The following is a 21514-nucleotide window of genomic DNA, read 5'->3' as shown; positions in this document are numbered from 1 at the left end:
GAAAAAGTGAATTTAATTGCTGACCCTCTTTCTCTTTCTTAAAAGGCCAAATAAAAGCCTTTTAACAAGGACTTTCTCCGTAAGTTAAATTTTCATACCTGTCGCTCCTTCATTTCAATTTCATGGGATTCTTTTTTTTTTTTTTGACCGAGTAAACCTCCAGACTCTAATGGCCACCTATATTATCAATTAAGATGAATTGAACTTATAACCTAGTAATATTCAATAGTCTTTATTTAATCACTTGATCATGTAAAGTAGTTTAATCATTTCTTTTTGTTTGAGGTAATAGTTGTAGAGGAGTTTTTCTTTTAATTTCTTTTTTGGAAGTAATATTAATGGTTCTCATTAATGTTACTTTGAATTTTTATGTCTTTTTTACTATCAAAAGTCTAAGACAGCTCAGTATTGCACGCAAATTTAACCAAATCTCAACAAAGTCGTAGCATTGTGAAAACTACTTTCGTATCCATAATCATAAATTAGCGTGACTAATTAGTATGGTTGTGATTTTTAAAATAATCCCTAATCGATCGTGCTGAATAATCAACGTTAAAACAAAAAGTATTTAATAAATTGTGCTTTTAAAATGGAGAACACCTAAAATACTTATAATTAAAAGTGGTCGGTTCTGGATACTCGATATTTTTTTAAGGAACCGAAACCAGGTTAATTCTAATTACTCCCTACTTTTTACAAATGACAAATCCACCCCCAAAAAATTCAATACACCCCTAATAGTTTACACAAATTACAATTCAGTCCCAATTTCTATTAGGCACCTAGACCTCAATTCTTGTTCCTAGTTCCAACACTATAGGAACAGCAACCGAACCCAAAAATTTTCTATTCCAATTTTCCAAAACTAGAACCGGACCCTAATGGGGCCGATTTTAGTTCTACCCTTTACCCATGCTCACCAATCACCCCTACTTATAAACTTATTTTAAAAATATTTATTTAATATCCAAGTGTTAATAAATATTTTTCATTCAATTAATAAAGATAAAATCGGTAATTTAAATTGTTTATTAATTATTTTCATTACCTCAATAAAGGTTCTAATTGATTAAAAAGTAATCTCTCACTTTTTAAATAGGCGAGGTTTTGTAATAATCACTTTTGAGAAATTTTATCAAGCACAATTTTTTTTTTAAGTAAAAAATTATAAAATAAATAGAAATCATCCCAAACACACCCTAAAACAACGCATACCGATACCTAAAATAACAATCAACCAAAAAAAAAAAAAAATCATATCATCTTCTACTTCTTCCCAGCCGGCAGTCTTTTTCTCTCCTGCAAAATCCTTAATCCCACGTACCTGCACCGCAAGATTCATTAAAAAAGATCCATCTTCTACACACAAAATTAACAATCTTTACATTAATTACTTTACCTTCCAAGCATCATAACGGTGGCTTGAGGATTAGTTCCAGGAGAGTTTAAAAAAGTAGATCCATCAACGACCCTCAAAGCGTCCACGCCAACAACTTTATAATCATTATCAACGACTCTTCCAACTTGGCACCCTCCATGATAATGCCATATTGTCATCACAGTGTCTTTGCAAAATTGTTCCAGGGAAATTGAAGCGCTGACGTGCCTTGGTCTCAGGTTCGTGGGGACGTTCACCATCAAGTTTATGAGTCCTTGAACCGGCATGTCACTGTAACGAAACTTGGACAGGGCTTCGATAATGGTTTGCATGCTTTGGGCGCATCTCTTTAAGAAGTCTTGAGGATCCTGGAAATGTTGAAAAGTACACAGGTATCGTTTGCATTGGTGTCATAGATCAAGATGGCCTGTGGAGATGGACCCATAATTTTCTCAAGAATAACTCCAGCTCTTACTGTTCCATTGGAATTTATGTATGATTGCACGGTTTCAAGAGCACTACCATTGCTTCTGGTGGGTCACCATGGACGGCTGTCGTCCCCATCTGCATATATGTAAATTTAAAAAAAAAAAAAAAAAAAATCATGTATTAGGCTTGATATGTATTATTTTCAAACTTTTCCTAAACAGTTTATTTATCAATTTCTTAATAAATATAAATAAATCCTTTTTTTTTTTTTTAAACTTTTAATTATTCTTATTCTCGTACAATTATTTTCAAAAAAGATTTATAGTCCTTAAAAAAAAAGAATAATTTCTTATGGTATTATATGGGCCGATGGCCACCATGATTTAATCTACATTTGATAGGTTTCAATGGGCCAAGAGCAGACCTAATTCCTCTTATTGTCGTGAGATCAAAATATGGTCAGAGCCTTTTAGACTAAAAATTAGAGATTGTGAGGAAAAACAAAACCTTATTCGTGAACAATTCTAGTATGCAGAAAGCCTTTGGGCCCAGTACGCAAAGCTCAGTCCACTGGCCGTTTCAATGTAGCTTACAAACCTTGTATGCCCACAACTTGAATGAGAGACCTCAACTGGCTGAGGAGAAGGGATGAAGAGTGCGTTCATTGATATCAGAACTGATCCCTTGCCCACCCCAAGTTTGCTCACCACCACGTCGATGCCATGTCTGTAGTGATGTGAGGCAGGTCCAATACCACTCAGCATCAACAACTGTGGACTTCCAATTGCACCAGCCGATAAATTATCTCACCTTAACGGAACTTTTGATTAAGCAGGCTCTGTGAGTCCCTCCTGACGCATCTTCAAATATCCCAAGGAGCTTTGGCCTCGCCTCTCTTCATCAATCAAAACGGGAAGAACAAGCAACATTGTCACAGCTGAATTATTATATAGTGCAAGCATGATTACAAGAACGAAATATAATTTACCATTTGTTGTAAATAAAATTTTCTGCACGGTTGGCATGCAAATAAACATAATTTCTTGAGGATCAGCGTACTCTAGCAAATCGGCAGCCGTTTGTCTATGGCCGTCGCTATCAAAAAAAGTCCCCCAACCTTCGTCCCATATATGATCATGAAATCCATTATACGGCAACACTCCAACTCAATCAATCCATCTCTCACTGCGGATTGCCATGCAACATTGGGTGTTCAAACGCCACCATTCTTCCCACCCATTCATAAGAATGTTTCACACAAATCTCACTCCAACAAAGCTTCTTTGTGTAAATTTTCACACGACTCGAGTGTAAAATCCTGCGTTAGGGGACGCTCCCCGCCGCCGAGAACACGGGCACGGGCATATGCACCCTCCTTCTTCGGAGATAAACTGTTGGGAGAAGGTACTGGAGAAGTGTCCGAGAGAGTGGTGGCGAAGTTGCCTAGGTCGTTAGGGTTTGTATTGTGAGCTCCCTCTTTCCATTACTAAAACGACTGCGTCTTCTACAGAGTTGCAGCTAAGGGACAGCCTGCGGTTCCTCCACCGACTATTATGTAGTCCGTATATGAAATGGCGGCGAGCTGAAGTTGCTTCTTTTGACAAATGTGTTGTATGGAGCTGTAAATTAAGAGAGATTAAACCTGATTATTACGTAAAGCTTTAAATATGAACAAATAAGAGGTAAAAACAATTGTTTGTAGACCTTTCTCTGAGTAACAGAACGCATGGAAAAGAAAAAGGCTAGAAGAGCAAAGGAAAAATCTCCGCCATTGCAAACCCATAACTTGACTATTGTACAAACTTAACAATTCTGCTATCTTGGTGTGCTTTAACAGAAGAAACTACTATTCTTTAAATTTGGCCAACTCTCAGCGTGTAGAACGGTGTAAATTCTTTTGGTGCAAATTCCCCACTTTGTTTATGAGAAAGATAATTTAATCTATTCACGCCATTAATTTGAACCCCCACTTCATATAAAGATTCAATATTATTCTTAAACCTTGTTAATTAATATACTAATGTGTGGCTTTAATTACCAGAACTTCTTTCCCTTATCTTTCACCTATACTTACCAAAACTACAACGTGCAAATAATGCTAGACAGGCGCTCCATTTTTTATGAACATGAAGATTATTTATAGGCAAAAACATTGATGACATTAGCACAAATTCCCTGATTAATATAGCTTTATTGGTGCTGACATTTACGTGATCTTACTCTTAAATTGTCTTCTTGATTAAACTAGTCAAAACCAACTCACCCATCTGTCACTATCTCTTTCTTCTTTCTTTTTTGATTTCTGTTAATTGTGAAAACCTAAGGTCACGCTTGACCAATCTTTTAGCACTTATTACAAGCTGCAAAGGCTGTGTAAAATTGTTAGAGCGGCCATGATATCTTTAGTGGTGGGCCTCAGGAATGTAAAAATATTTTTAACTTAACTAAACAGTATTATAATAGTTTTGAGCCTTTTTTTTTTTTTTTTGTTTAGACCAAGAGTGTTCAAACCGACTTACACCACTTCAACTAATTCTCAGGACCCTAAAACTACGACTAAATAAGAGTTCTATTGACTACCACCTTTAACAATCGAGGAAGACTCACTCAAGACCTTTTAGAAGTAGTTTATTTCAACTTTTGATTTTACTCAATTCTCATATGTAATCTGTAAAATAAATCATCAATTTGATAGATTGATGCTATTTTCATGGTGAAAAAAGTACTTTTTATGAGTGAAACTAATAACATGATTTTTTTTTAATAAGATGAAAATTATTTGAAGTTTTAATCTCTCAAAAATTAAGTTATTCTACAAATGATCAAAGTTATATGCAATAATCCGAAAGGTTTGGTCTGGCGGTCAGGAGTTGTTCGTCCCTTCCTAAGTTCATGAGTTTAATCTATCACAATAACATTGTAGTTTACCTGGTCTTTTAGTTTGTAGGATATTCATTAGACCAGAAGATTAATTAAGGTACGTGTAAGTTGACTGGCCAGACACTTTCGCCCACTTTGGTTCAACAAAAAAAACAAAAAAAAAAGAATTGCTATAGTTGTTTTCATTAGAAACATTAATATATATAGTATCTTGTATTTTTCGACTTCTAGGAACCGGAAAGATATGACACCAACACTTTGAGATTGATTCATTGAATGCGAGAGAAGTTTATTAATTTTCATGAATAGATGAACTACCTTGGGAATCTTGAGTTGAAATCACTTAATTCAATACACTTTAAATGGGTTTACTTCTGATATCTTTTTTTAACTTCTCATACTATAAACACAAGTCTTTAATTCAACTTGGAAGCATCAAATTTAAGATTAGTCCACTTTTTTTTAGCACAATCTAGTTGCAAGTGAACTCCAAATTCTAAAGCTATGGTAAGGGATTTTAATGATAAATCAAACTTTTTTTTTTAAATATTAGGGATGTGTTCAAGATAGTTTATGCATACCTCAATTAATCTCTAAGAGTTTAAAACTATTAATAGATATATGGGGCATCCCTATTATAACTGAGAAGGTTTGAGAACTGAGAGTACTTGAGGTTTAATAAATCAACCTTTGAAACTCACCTTTATGTATATGTACTTTATAGTAAAGATCAAGTCAGAATCAATCCTTTTTGACTTTTTTTTTATTTTAATTATCTTCCATACAAACGAAGAATTTCTTGGACACTTGGTGGGATATGTAGGGATCCTTAACAAAGATTTTTTTTTTTCTAGACACTGTAATTATTAATGATTATATTTTTAATAGTTGGAGATTTAAATTCTTTTCTTATAAAACGTATTTAACTTGACTGATTGGACCTCTATACACGTTATTGCTGCTTTAATGACGGAATTTAATATGAGAAAAAGGTACTATAAAATAAAGCTCACAGGTGGTGTTAGAAACCGTCCGGAAATTATTCCGCGATTTTTATTTGTTAAATTTTGTTTATTTTCATGTAACTCTATTTTCTATTTAGATATATAAAAACATTTTCTCTACGCACATAATTTGATGATTCATATATTGGATCATTTAAGTACAGACTCTTGAAGGAAAAAAATTAAGAATCATTCATCATTTCACTCCAATTTTTATATTTACGTAACTGTTGAATGATAATATAAATGTTATCTCTAACCTTAATTAACTCTGTTCTTCCACAATATAGATAGAATAATGTAGTATTCTAATAGGAGCCAACAGAAAAACTGCATGTTGATGGCCATAATACAGAAACCACCCTGACATATGGGAATAGCACCCCTAGCTCCACTTCCGTTACTCTTATCCGTTAAAATTAACTGAGGATAAATTATTTTGGATTATTTTATTGAGCAATAGTACACTTACAATCCAATCTCTAACAATTTTCTTGCAATCTCACAATGACCGTTTACAATTGGGTTGTGATAAATTTTTCCATCTAACAAATTGCAGCTTCAGTCGGATTGGAAAGAAGTTGTGTGAGATTGGGTTGTGAACTAATCTTTATTGTTTTTTCATTTATAAGTAGGCAATTTTGATGTTTAACTTCTTATATCAAAAAAACCCTAAGTTAATCTTCTCTTTTCCCCCTCATATTTTTTTTTCTTAATAAGAGCCCTAGTAGTTACCCTATTAGTGTTTAGGACTCGAACTTAAGGGCTCATAAATTTCATTTTACTCTTTATCATCAGGTCACCTAATGTGTGTTTTGTTTTGTGAATTTTCGTTTTTGGGTGTTGAATTGAAATTTTAACAAAGGGGATTAGAGTCACATTTCCATATGTGTGGAGGCTTGCTGTGATTAGCGATCACAAGGGGTTTTTGTATATATTAGTCCCTTTTGAAATTTACAGATATTTTGAATAAATGGAATGCAGGTCCTCAACTCAATCTTACTCTCTCTTACAACCCCGACGGATAGCTCTTGTTAGTCAATTTATAAATAAGTCCCGTCTACTTATATAGGCCCGCTTTGTTCTTTGATAGAACTAATGCAGAGCTGTCACATTAAAATGTGAGATAAAATTATGAGATTGAGTTATAGATTTAACATTACTCTCGAATAAATGTGAGGTTGTCATTTCGCATTCTACGGTTTTTCTTTTATTCGGGGCCTGCCCTGAGTGTAGCTTGATGTCATTAGGTGATCCACACGAGTTTTCTATAATTACCCTATGTAATACTTAACCTTTAATTATAAACCTTGTCGCTTATGAATTATACCAGATCCAATTAAAAACAATATTCTACACATAAGATCAGTCATAATACTGATTGGTTTTATGGATAATAGGGTCTCCAACCTCCATATTGTTTTATTTGTATGTCTTCCGGCCAGACAACACAATTTCGCTGTACCTCTCTTTAATTTTATAAATCTCATCTATTGTGATTTTCCTCATCCAAGACTCAAACAACATAATTACATAGTTACTTGTGCAACTTGCCCAGTCCCATCCAAGAGAGTCACAACGATAACTGCAATTCCTGTGTTCAAATCAATACTTTCTTAAACAAATAAAACGATTGATTTAATTTTGCAGACAATATGTGGGGTGTGCCAACCCAAAAATATTCCATTCGACTTTATCGCAAGTGTGAAATAAAGCATGTGTTGATGTTGATGATGTGATATGCCTCCATTCAATTATTTGGCTGCTACCTAATTACACATTGGAGACAAATCTGCCGATAATACCAATGCCACTATATATAATATAGTATTATATGATGCTTCTCACCATACACTCACGGAAACGTAATACTCGTTTTATATAATTTATTTTAGTTTATTGAATGGTACAATATTATTGAAAATTCTAGAAAATAAAAAAATAAAGACTCCTGATACAAGGTAGTTAGATGGTCGAATTGACATTTGATAAGAGCGAAGAGAATCCAGACACTAGGGTCAAATATTATTTAGGTCTTACCTGTTTATCAATTAACTCTTGATAAACAGTTTAATTAGGAGACAATAACTGTTTTAAACCCATTGCTTTTCACACTCCAAGTGAATGTTACAACTTGTCGAAAGAAAACAAACATGTCCATATACGAACAGACAAAAAATATAAATTGAGTAATCATTTTACATGAGTTTTATAAAAAAAGTTGTTTTCGATACCTGATTGTATGATTCATGTAAGCATAACAGTATTCCTTTATCTTCAAGTATTCAAAAATTTTTTTTTTACTGGTAGTTCGGGTCTTTCATCCCACCTCAACAATTCCCTCGGATCTTGATTACCGGTCGGATAAAAACTCCAATGACTACCTCTATTAGCATTGAGAAATGACTCAAATTGGACATTTGTTGAAGCTACCTAACCACCAAAATAGTTAGGCCACAACAATTGCCTATAATTAATTTTATATGGTGTAGTGCTAACTATTAGTATACAACAATCCCATAAGTCATTTTATAATTGATCCAATTTTCAAAATTCCGTTTATATTCGATTTTATGTGCATTAATTATAAGAACTTTATTTTCTTTGATCGTCTATTTTTCTCTGATTCATCATCAATTAATTGTTAACAGATTCCATTATCTCTTTTATCAACTCATCTATGGAATTACGTTTTTATTTGTGATTATTCCATTCCATAAATCCATTTTTAATACTCACTTCAAGGCTCAACCCACGAGTTCATATATTTTTATTATCTTTTCTTAATCAAATTATAATTTATAAAACGTTATTAATCATTTATTATTATTTATTTTGTATTAAACCTAGAAACCTCAGGATTTCGATCCTTTTGAATAATAAAAAAGAAAAAGTTAATTTTTTTAAATGGAATTGTTAACCGTGTCAAAAATGAGTCCAGTTTTGAAAAGAAAGACACGTTTGGAAATAAAACTCAACTGTAGAGATCCATTTGGTCAAATACCATAACCGATTACATAATTATGGTTCAAATAATTATAAAATTAAAAAATAAAGATTATTTAAAACGAGAGATAGAATATGTAAAAAAAAAAAGAAAGAAGAATAGAAGTTTGAAAATGAAACAAAACTCTGTTCTTATCGCGAATCCCCCAAGAGCAGTTGAAGCTTGAAGCCTTTCTTCATTTGAGAAATCTAATGGCTCCTTTTCTCTCCCACCAGCAACACACAACTCTAATTATTTATCAATTCGGCGCATACTTACTTTTTACTCTTAAAAAATTTCATCTTCGGCTCTGTATTACTCGTAACAACAACCCATCATCATCTTGTTTATGTTTAAGCCAAAACCAAGCAAAGCTTGATCATGACTGAATCAAGCTTTGCTTGATTTTGGCTAACGTTTGAAAAGCAAAAACATAAACATCAAAATCAAAAACACTTGATATTTTCAAACGGAGAAATTTGAAATGAAGTTTAGCATATCTGGAAAAAGAAAATGACTCTGCTACCTTAAAGAATCTCTGGGATTGTTTGAAGACTGAAGAATTGATTGATATAGTAGAATATATACAAAGACTTAATTGTGTAGAAATTTACAAAGACTTTTATTGAGAAATTTAGGTTCTCTGTGTATACACGCCGTATCAAAACTAAACCTCTCCCTACCAGCTTTTTACATCCCTGTATTAATTCTTCTCCTATTACACAGAGAAATTCGCAGAACAAAACTACAAAGAAAGTATGATAAAAACAAAACATAAAAAAAAAATTATTAATTCTATCGGATCATATACCGTCGAAAGAAATATCGATACAAGCTGACAGAAGATTAACGAGACTTGGTCTTTCTCTTCAACCAGCTAACTCAACTTTCTCGGTTTTGAAGGAGTAATTTTGATGACAAACGGGAAAGACATCATCCGGGTCATGGAATAGTGCGGGTTACGCTCAACTATATACGGGTCGCCACACTTGTCGCTGATGGTATGGAGCGTCTCGCCTTCACCCACCACTAGATTTCATCACACGGTCTTTCAAAAAACTGGTTGCCTCTCACTTGAGACCATCTGAAGAGAATTGTTCTCCCTATTAGACCCAGTAATATTAAAGCCACAACAACAATGGCACAGTACAAGGCCATGCATCAGTAATGTGTACTGACGCTCTGTTGAAGGCAGAAGCCCATGACAAAAGAGAAATTCGAGTTGATGGAATGAAACGAAGAAAAATATTGGAGGCGTATAAGAAAAGAAAGGAGAGATGGATGTGTGTATATTACACGTATGAATGTTAAAAGAGTATTGAGAGGAGGAAATTGAGGTGGGGTTCACGCTTGCGACGTGTTTTTTGGCTAACGCTAAACTAAACATTAATCAACTTTGACCTTCTGCGGATTACCAATTACACAAAACACTTTTTTCTTCCTTATAATATTAAATAATTTCAATTTTTTAATGACGATATAACTTTTAAATTATTAATTTTCTCATTGCTCAAACGTTTGACACGCATGGCTATTTTAGTTGTGGTGGACTGTTAACGTTTTCATGTCTACTGATATACTGATAATTTTTTTATATTTTTTCATAGTATCAAGGGAAATTTTCAAAAGAATGAAATGTTAGTGCGATATTATAGTGTTGTTGCGTTTTGTGTTAAGAGATATCTATGGATGAAGCGAAAGCATCTGAGATTGATCTTCAATTAATAAAAAAGGGTTAGTTGTGTATTGGTGTTACAGTTACAATCTTTAAAGTTTTTATTTTTTTAATTTTTTTATTTTGGTGGACTAGGTGTTTGCGGTCAGTTTTATTCAGTACACACATCAAAGTTCAACTAACTCTCGGTGCTCTGAAGTGAAGTACGAAGGGTAGAATCCGCCCTCAGTAGGTCATGCGGTCTATTAATACATTTAGGTGGTTGGGTAGAATCACGACATATTGAGTAATACACGCTTAGTAGTCTTAACTTAACTGTGTTATTAAGAAACCAACCTATGGGTGGAGGTTATTTTAATTAAAACAACGATCTATTTTATTTCAGGTCTTGTAAATTGGTTAGAAAGAAAAATTTACCTAACCCATTAATTTTTGTGTGTATTCCAGCTTTCAAGTGATGTATGGGTTAGTATATCGTCAAAACGTTTTATTAGGTTTGATTTTTGGTAATTTCATAATAATTATATCAATAAATTTCCAAGTAGTGTTATGCATATCTCCTTAATTGTTTTTCCTTGTGGCTATGTTGTTTTTGGGGAACTTAAATAATCACATTTTTTAGTGATAATTGAGTTAAAGGAAAGTTCGTAATTAAGGTGGGAAAGAATAATGGAACAAGTGAGACGAGATGAATGGTGGTGTTGGTGTGTGTGGGTGATGGGAGTTGTGGTGGGGGCAGAATTGCAGTAAACAATTTTGGGTAGGGACACTTCTAAGAAAAAAAAAAAAAAGAAATGTAAAACTTTGTGTTGTGGGAAAAAAGCTTTAACCAACAATCCCCCACTAATTATAAAACTCCCTGCCGTAAATCAAGCAGACGCTATAACCTGAAACTAGAAGGATGCTGGCTTCTGTACTTTTTTATTTGAATTGTGATTTGTGTTGTTGAAGTTGATGTAGGTGGCCAGTCTTTAAAGTCTTTTCCGCCAAATTCGTTAAATTGGCGAACACCAAAATTGAATCTCACCCTTGGGACTTTACTTCAGGCGTGCACAGCGGGCAACAGGGACCATCGCCGTTTCTGACCAATCTAATAATTATTATTTCTTCTTTTTACTGTCTTTGTAGGTTAATTTATAAAAGGTCCCTAAAAATAAATAAAAACCATTGTAAAATATATATAGTACCTTTAAATATAGGATTTTTTATATACTTGAGAATCGTTAGTGGTGTTCTCTTGAGAGTTACTATCTTCGGGGTTAAGAAAGTTTAGCTTAAATGGTTTTGTATGATTGAGTAAACACTTTTTTTTTATTAAAATAAGGTTTAATGTTGCTTTTAACTTTAAAAGAAAATTTATATTATTGCAGCATTATATTCTGTTTTCGATTCCAGCATGGTTGTAACCTCCAAACACCACCATCATTCTCTTTGTCGATGCAACACTACAGATCCTTAAAACACTATTCCCTCGACCCTGTTAATCATTCGACAATCGAACGATTAGGTTTATACAACCTCGCCTCCTAAATTAAATTGCAGATCAATTTTCCAACCACATCTAAATCAATTCCTAAAAGATTTATCAGACGCTTTTAGTCTTTAAAACTCAATAGTTGTAGACTGAATTTGTTCTCTTTCATGAGTTATGATAAAATTAGATAATAAGAAATTTAATGTTAAAAGTTTATAGTGACAAAGTATCATTAAACTATTATTTAGGTGGGAAAAGGTCGTTAAACGCTCTTGTATAATCAGATATCCCTGAAAATTATTTGAGTGTGTTTATGGAGAACCATTAGTAAATACTTTTTTTAAATGAAAGAGTACTTCTGAAAAAGGCGTTAAAATTATATAGGTGTGAGGTTTTTCTAATAGAATAAAAAACAAAAATAAACACATTGTATATTTTATTAATGCGCTAAGATTAAGAGTGAAATTTTGGTGATGCTTGTTTTTGTGGTAGTAATTGTTTGGCCGAAAATTATTAAACTGATATTATTGAAGGTCAACTCCGAATTGACCACTGAGACGATGTAAATTGTGTATTGGTTTCAATTTTTGTTGAGTGATCACATGATATTTTTGTTTCTATTTATAAACATGATAATAAAATCAATCAAAACGTGGTTATCAATTGGAAAAGCTTTAAAAAATCAGCCTGGTAGTATTTCTCCCAAGCAAATGATGTAGATACTTTTGTGAAATGAACTATACCACACAAATAAAAAAAAAAAAAAAAAAAAACGTACAATGTTTACACATATGTTATGCTAAAATCAAGTGACCCATGGGAGGGTTAGTAGCAAGTAATAGGATACTATATACGTAGTATAGTATATACACACAAAATATATATAAAAAGAAAAATACCTACATATTAAATTGAATTTATTATCATTATTAAGTTGTTTTTAATTTGTATTGTGAAAAACAAAATAAGAAATAGATAGAAACAATAGAAGAAATCATCAAAGCATATTTGACAAGTTGAAAATTAAAATTACATTAAAAAATATGTGATAAATTATTAATTTCGAAAAAATAAAACACACTAAGGAATTCATATTTCTAATTACCTTTAAATGGTTGAATGGTTCGATAGAGACTCTTAAGTATATTACTCAATAGATCTTGAGTTCGAGTCTCTTCTCAGTTGTTAATAGGGATAGCCACTAGAACTCTTATCGGATTGATAATTTTAGGGTCCTGAAAAGATTAATTGAGATACGCTTAAGTTGACCTGAATATCCCGTTTGAAAAAAAAAATGGTATTGCTCATTTAATGATGAATGATATTATGACGTAATGTTGTGTTACTATAATGAATTATTATTATTATATTAATTAAAATTCATGTTTTTGAAGCAGACAAAAGTCTCAAACAATGATGTCTTCAAGTCCTTAATAACTAGGCCTACTGTTTGGATACAAAATTTCATCCATAAGTTGTATTAAGAAATGTGGTGTACAAAATGAATTTAACCCATGTGTTAAGTGACATCTAAAACTCTATATAAACAATACATTTGAGAATATTTTTTATAAAAAAGATCTGTTTAATGTTTCGTTTTTGAAAGGTCCTTTTATTTTAAAAATAATTTAATTATTTTAATTAAACATATAAATACAAAAATAACTTTAATGTTTAAAAAAAATTCAACAATCTCAACCATTAATTACAATTAAAACATTGATAACATGGACGGGCCTAAGGAGGCCTTGATTTCCACATAAATCTCATTATACAATTTGTTCTCCCTCTTCTCGTGCACTATTGCAATAGTAAAAACCCGCAACATGATGAGAAAAATAAATAAATAAATAAGTAATTGAATATTCTATTAAATATTAATTTAATGGGATAACAATGATACGTAGAACATCTATGTATGACCCAACTTAATTCTTTTTCATTTTTTGTTGTATAAAAATTTATCCTTGTTGTTATTATTAAAGTTAAATGACAAAAAATTCTCTAAGGTACAATAAAATAACAAAATTCACCCTAAGGTATCTAAAATAACAGAAATCCCCTTATTGTTAAGTTTTAAGTGTTAGAATAAACGATAGAAGGGTAATTTAGTAATTTTCACTAATAACTCATAAGAGTATAAATTTGAATGATTCACTATTATTTCAAAAACCTAAAAGGAATTTTGTTACATCATGTCCCAGAGGTGCCCAAACCCAACTAATCCCCAAGATTCATTGAACACCATCTAAGCTCAAAGGACTAGGTAAACTATAATATTATTGTGATAGGTGACCCAAATATTTAAACCTAGAAACTCAAAGAAAAGAGTAAACCTCTTTGATCACCCGACCAACCTCTTAGGATTTAACTCTTATATTACTAATTGTTAATAAGTGCTATTATAATTGTTTTTAGCATCACGTGACAGTCGTATATATAAGTTTTAAAGGTTGTCTAATTAAGTCATTTAATTTAATTTAAATAATTGATATTTTCATCATTCACGTAACATCTTAATTTTGTTTTTTTTCTAGATTTGTTGTTTGGCAATCTCTTTCATAATATAATCATTAATCACTGCTATAAATATTGTTATTATTATGGTGTTAAGTCCGCGGCCTGTCTTACAAGTAAGGCAATTTATTGGAATAGGAAGGATGTTTTTGATGGAGATTGGCCATGGTTGCCACTTGTCCTCAAGCTAATACATTTCTTAAATCTGTATTAAACTTTAATTATCAACCTAACCGATCACGGCTGCTAACTCCACTAATTTCAACCATCCTGTCGTTAATTACAATCTTAATTTCAATAATATTTTTATTAATACATTGTAATTCCTAAGCTTATATATTTATTGATCATAATTCATAATATTTAAAGTGACATGTGATACAAAGAAATTATCATCATGTAATTTAAAATAAAAATTTATTTTCAATCTATCATAATTTTTTAAATGATAAACCCCATCTATTATTTATCATTAAAAAAAAAAAAAAAACTATATCTTATAGACAGATATTAATGAAGATCTTTTATCATTATAAAAAAATATTATAGGAATAAATATATATGTTTGATTTTGACACCGACGACTTCGTACGTACAAAGTGCTAAAAAGATCTTAGAAATTGCACATAGATTGATTATGAGAATTGAATGGGATACTGTTCTCATAGTAGTATGCAAAGACGTAAAAATAAAGAAGACAATAAAGAATTTTATAGTGATTCAGATGTTTAAAGCGAATCTTTCATCTATTGTTTTCTATTATATTAGTGTGTTCTTGGTCATTAACCAAGATTACAATAGGTCGCGAACTGCGATATGGGGGTTCTAAAGATTCTTAGAGAACGTCAAGCCAAATTCTTTCTCGTAGTGCGTCTTTACGATTTTCTTTGTTGTAAATGATAATTATTAATAAAAGTGTTGTATTAGGTGTTAAAAGTATAGTTAATTTCTTCATCATTTAAAAATAGATTTTTTTTTTTTTTAATAATTGAGGGTGGTTAGATCAGTTTACACGTACTTCAACTAATCTCTTTAAACACTAGAAAACTATCGACTAGTAAGAATTTTAGTGGCTACCTCTATTAGCAAACGATGAGAGATTTAAACTTAAAATCTTTTGAGTAATGCACCCAAGAATCATTATCGAACCACTCAACCACCCAATGATAATTCATTTAAAAATAGGATTATCATTTAATTCATCCTACTATCATCAAACTAGTTCATTGGGACCTACAAATTAAAAACAGAAAATAGATTAATGCTCAAAATTAATTTGGTCAAATTGAAGATAACTAATTCATGGCCTTAATTGCATTTTATTCTATTGGAGTATCAGAACGAAGTGATTGACAGGATTGAATTCAATTAACCATCACTAATAAAATTAGTGGCTACTGTTTTAACTTTTATCAATCATGATAATGAAGCTTTTCCACCATATTTTCAATGGCAGAAACAATTAGAAAGTGACATTCAAATAAATTCATTTCCCATAATTCATGGTCATGGATGAACATTCTTCCTCAAACAAAGTGACCAATAACTACCACATTCAAATGCTCATACGTAATAGTCAATTAGTCTTATTGATACAAAAAATCTGTACCAATTAGAGTGATTCGATCGATCTTGACGGGATCAAAACTCATGTGTGCGTGATTACAAGTAACCAACAATGAATGAATAATTAATGTAGTAAAGAAAATGACAAAGATATTTTATAAGTGGTTCAGCGAGATGAACTTTGAGCCTACATTCACTATTTTTTGTATTTGCTGTGAGAGTTTACAATAGTAATTCTAGAAATATTTTTCAACCCCTTTCTCATTGTTTGAGGGAGTTTATATATAGAGCTTGTACAAAGGAAATAGCGAAAATAAAGAGATTATAATTGAATTGAAATGCAACTCCGATATTCTCGCGATTGGGCGCTGTGATTGCTCAAATATTGCTCTCAATCTTGTCCCTTCCGAAATATCTAGGATCTGAAGTTATCTGGGAATTGGTTGAATGACCACGCGGATTGTTCGCGACTAGCTTGTGTTGGGTCGAGCTGTAGCTCAACGAGCTTATGTTGGGTTGAACAATCGATATAGTCTAGTTGGTTCCGGATCGGGCTATAACCTTGCGATACTCCGAGCTTGATGAAAAAATCACACACAACATCTGCCCGCGATGCTCATTTCGAGCTTCGAAGACTATTGCTCGATTTGATATCAAGCTTTGCGTCGTCAACAGGTCATCGAACGCAGGTTCAGTCGAGCTTTGAGGGTCGAACTCATGCCTGGTGGATGTATTCCACACTTGGATCTTCTCTCTTCTGTGACACCTATCAAACTTTGAATATGAATAGTCAGGACAATTATGTAAATTCCACATGGTCATGTGGCATTAAATGCAGCAACCTGTGGCAGTCACACTTTGTCGCACATGGGCGATTATAGCTGTCCACGTGTGGAGTTGAGGTGACGTACGATGATTGTTATGATCACAGCAGTCTGACGAATCGTTGACCCTTGCGGATGGCTGACACGTGGCCACGTCCAAGGGCTAGGATTGCCCGATGAATGGAAGGTTGAGGTTCAATGTAGATCAATGGTTACGATCAAACCCCGCCTTTTCGTCTCCCATGCAAGCCCTCATAAAGACGAGCGAAGTCGTTAGAAACTTACTCAACTTGCGAAAATTCTCTAACGTCTTTTGCTTATTCATTTACTGATTCAACATCGTTACGGTGCTCTTTTCGGCGAGTTCTTCCTATTCCCTCGTTTCGATAAGGCTTCTTTCCCCCTCTTTAGTTGCTTTCTTGATTTTCATGGCTAAGGGTAGCCATTATTGTGGCCACATTGACTCTTCTAGGGCTTTACTAGGGTTTTTGAGTGTGTCTCTGGTGGGCTTGGGTTTAAGAAGGGTTTATCGCAGTGGCCATCGAAATCTTGGATAAGTTGCGTGCATTTGTTGTCTGGCGCAAGCTATCTCAGGTGCCTGAACTAAAAGCAAAGTGTGCATAGGTTGCCAAGTTTTTCGAGCTTTGACACATGTTCAATTCTGTTTCAGGTACCTAGAAGCGAGCTTTAATTATGTCTTTGTCAGTAGCTACACGATTGATCGCATGTTTGATTCACCCGCGAGCTCGATAGTCCTCGGGGGTATAGTCTGTGAGGTTTCCGAGGGGATCGTTATGCGGAGCTTGGACCCCGACACGACGAGCTCGTCTAATCGTGCCTTTGTAGAGTTGGCTCAAACCAAGCGGTCTCCAGCTTAGAGGCTGCGGAGGGAGCTGTAATCCTCAATTGACATCGAGGATCTGAGGTGCATAAGGGAGACTTATGCGCCGTAACTTAATTTGAGGGTCTAGGGAAACTTTTCTCGGAAGGATCCCCTAGCTGGATGGGTGGCGACCTCTGAGATCCTCTTGAGGTGCGAGGTTTCCATTCCCCCTCACCATTATATTAACAACATTTTGAGACGGTTCAACATCGTCCCTCTCCAGCTATCTGCAATCTCTTACGTCATAATTATAGGTCTATATATAATATACATGATCGCCGAGTTGGGCGAGCCATCCATTGTGGAGCTCATCCATTTGTATAGATTAAAGAAAGGGCAAGACTAGATATATTACCTCTCCAAGGTGAGGAAGGTACGTTTCAACGGGCTGGTCGACGTCCCTAAAAAGGTCCCGCATTGGGATTCCCAATTTTTCTTTTATGAGGCTTGGGAAACTGGTTCTTTTGCTTTGGAGGCAAGTAAGACTTCGACCCCCTCTGCTTGCGAATATCGCTTTCAAACTTTATGTTTGAGCTAACCGAGCTTCTTTGCTTTGCAGTTAACGTCAAGTATAACTATCTCCCTACTGCGAACTTACAGAGGCTCCAGTGCTTCAGCAACCTCTTCGACAGACAGCGCAACATCCATGAGATCATTTCGCTTCCTCACTTGAAGGCGTACAACTTCTGTGAGGATAACGTCAATTTCTTTACAATTATCGAGAAAGGTAAGTTATTGCTTGTTCATGCTAATTCATGTTGTGTAGGTAGATCGCTTACTGATTTCTTCTCTTTTTGCATAAATGTGAGCTGAGAAACCAAAGGGTCTTAAGAAGAAGGCGACAACTTCTGTGGCTACCAAGAAAGTGCCCATTACTTTGGTGACAAAGCAGTCCACTAATATTGCTGGTGTAAAGCGCAGCAGGGGTGAACTTGGGGAAGACCTAGGTGCGAAGAATCCCGCAACTGTCTCGAATACAATTGGCGAGAAATGTGCCCCTTAGCCCTAAAAGGGGCTATAAAAAGAACATTAAGCTAATTAGAGGCTTAGGGAAGAAAAAGGCACCCGAGCAGTACGATGGCTCGGGCAAGAAAAAAGACAATTGAGCCTAGGGGCCTAAAAAAAATAGAAGGTGGTCGAGCCTCAAGAGGGCTTGGGCAAGGAGGTCGTCGTGCCGACTAGCGGCCCAAAGAAATCTATGGCCAAAGACTTGGCCAAGAAGAAGTTAGCTCCCACAGGCGAGGTTGCCACCACTGGGGGAAGTAAATCCAGGTCGTCTTGGTAGGGAGGCAAGAAAATGGACGAAGTAGCTCGAGCTGCGGTTGACGCTTTGATCGACCAACTCCTGGACCATATCAACGTTGGGGCTACAACGATTAGAGATGGCATTACCCTATGAACATTTACGGGCATTAGGGACTCGTCTCTTACCTAGATGTTGGCTTGGGTGTGCAGCTATACGGTGAAGGTACTAGTACCCCCTTCCCCCCCCCCCCCCCCCCCCTTTCTCTTTTGCATGCTATCATTACTTCTTGCTAACTTTCCATCCTTTCTTTTTTAGGCTACCATGGCAAGCAGACTTCTCTACAATGAGTGTTATCCCACGTTAAAGGGCACTCATCGATGATGACAACTGGCCGAGATAGTGAAAGAGGACACTCTAGCCAGGGCCGAGGTTGCGGAGAAGGAAAATGAAGCAAAACAGGCTGAGCTCAAGTGGCTCAGGGAGATGACTGCCTTTGGGGTGAAGGAAAGGGAGTTCCTTGACAAAATTAAGGTTTGTGAGGCCGCACGAGCTAAGGTTGAGGTGGAAGCAACCGAGACGGAGAAAAGTTCGGCATACCAGTAGGGTGCCAACAATAAGCTGAATTTTGAGCTTTACTCGGCTCAAAAAACTGCTTCGGACTAGGAGGCCAAGTTCAAGCAGGTCTCGGTCTACCTTACCCAGTAAGCAGAAGGTCGACGAAGGGCCGAAGCTGAGGCCGAGCAACTCAGGCTTCAGATCGGGGAACTGAATAAGGCCATCACCACTCGAGTTTGAGAGGCATCGATCTTCCTGATGCAGAAGTTGTGGGAAGCTCACCCTTCGATCGACTTCTCCTTCCTTTTGTGAGCTTATCAGAGAGAGGTCGACAGGATGAACACTAAAGCTCAGGGAATGACCTACGTCTACTCAGATGATTTCGAGGCCGATGGCAAGGGCCAACAAGTCGAGGAAGGCAAAGAAACACTCCCCTCAAGCGTTGCCGATCTTCCTCGAGGCGAGGCTCCTAACCTTGAAGAGGCCGCTGCCATTCTTTTCGTCGAGGAACCATCTCTCCCAGTCTACGATGAGCTCCCTGCACTGGCCGAAGATGATGTCCTTGCTCCTTCACCTGCTTGAAAGATCATTATGTCTTTTTTTTTTTTTTTCCCTTTTGTTAAATTTGTATTCGAACTCCTCAATTAATATAACATATTTTAGTATATCCTCATTGAGCAATTTTCTTTTTTTTTTTACATTTCAATAGAGTCATTTCAATACTCCTAATCGAACTTGTCATAAAAAATCCGAATTTGCTCTAAGTTATGCGTAGCTCGCTTCTTAAGGAGCTTTTCGAATATATGCAAGGAAATCTTATACGACAATTTTGACTTGGGATCCGCTGTCCGTCTCAAGTTTTGGTCACTGGCTTAGGGCTGATTTCCTTCAACGTGTTTTTCTTGAATTTTTCTAGGTATAACTTCGTCGATTTGGGATATATCATTCTTATAGAGTTGGATTTTAGCGTGACTTATTGAGATAAGCTGTCCTTTTTTGGACTCTTGACATCGAGTTTTTTTTTAGATGTTATCGCGTGGGTCGCGATTTTAAAAGCAATGACTTATAAACGCTAAACAAATAAATAAAAATGGTGAACAAAGTAAAATTATGAATAATACCTCTTTTATTGATAGAACATTTTGGTCATAATCAGCCTTACAATGAATGATCAAATAAGACATGGGGTGGAACCCGAGCTACTCATTGGTAATACTTTCGCAAATGCTCGGCATTCCAGGTTCACATTATTGTTTTGCCGTTGAGGCATTCCAGGTGGAAAGTTCCTGGTGTGAGCTTTGCAGAGATCCTGAATGGACCTTCCCATTTGGGCCCAAGTACCCCCAAGTTCGTGTTTTAAGTACCTTAGACGATCTTTCTGAGAATTAGATCGCCTACTTCAAAGTCTCTGTTTTTTACTTTGCTATTGAAGTATCATCTGACTCATTGCTGATACGAGGCGAGCCTTAACTGAGACTTGTTCTGATATTCTTTGATTAGATCCAGCCTTAGGTGAAGAAGGTTTTCATTTGCTTCTTCATTGAAAACTTCCCTTTGGAACAAATTGATCCCTACTTTGACCGGGGCCATTGCTTCACACCTGTATAAGAGAGAGAATGAGATTTCTTCTGTCGAGCTCCTAGCTATTGTTCTATAAGACCACAAGGCCTTTAGCAATTCTTCGGCCCATCTTCCCTTTAGGGCATCGAGCTTTTTTTTTAATGGTGTGCTTGATGACTCTGTTTACAACCTCTACCTGACCGTTGGCTTGAGGTCAATAAACAACAATGAAGCTCTTCTTGATGTCAAAATGTTCGCAGAAAGATCTGAAGTCCTTACTGTTGAACTGTTTCCCATTGTTAGTTATTATAGTGTGGGGGATTCTGAACCTACAAATCATGTTTTTGTAGATGAAATCCTTCAGGTTGTTCGACGTGATGGTGGCTAAAGGCTCAGCTTCTACCCACTTGGTGAAGTAGTCAACGGTAACCACTGCGAACTTAATGCCCCATTTTCCTTGAGACAAAGGACCAATCAGGTTGATACCCCAGATTGCAAATGGTTAAGGGCTTGTTAGTGTAGTTAATTCTTAAGGTA

The 21514-nt window shown here is 35.0% G+C and overlaps 1 pseudogene; it reads right to left on the bottom strand.

Annotated features, from left to right (window-relative positions):
• Window positions 1-1204: 1204 nt before the first annotated feature.
• LOC116121879 lies at window positions 1205-4074 on the bottom strand (annotated as a pseudogene).
• Window positions 4075-21514: the final 17440 nt, after the last annotated feature.

The sequence above is a fragment of the Pistacia vera genome, unplaced genomic scaffold, assembly GCF_008641045.1.
Source record: "Pistacia vera cultivar Batoury unplaced genomic scaffold, PisVer_v2 Contig129, whole genome shotgun sequence".
Lineage (NCBI taxonomy): Eukaryota > Viridiplantae > Streptophyta > Magnoliopsida > Sapindales > Anacardiaceae > Pistacia > Pistacia vera.
Note: the sequence above shows the minus strand (reverse complement) of the source record. Positions and strands in the feature narration are given on the sequence as shown.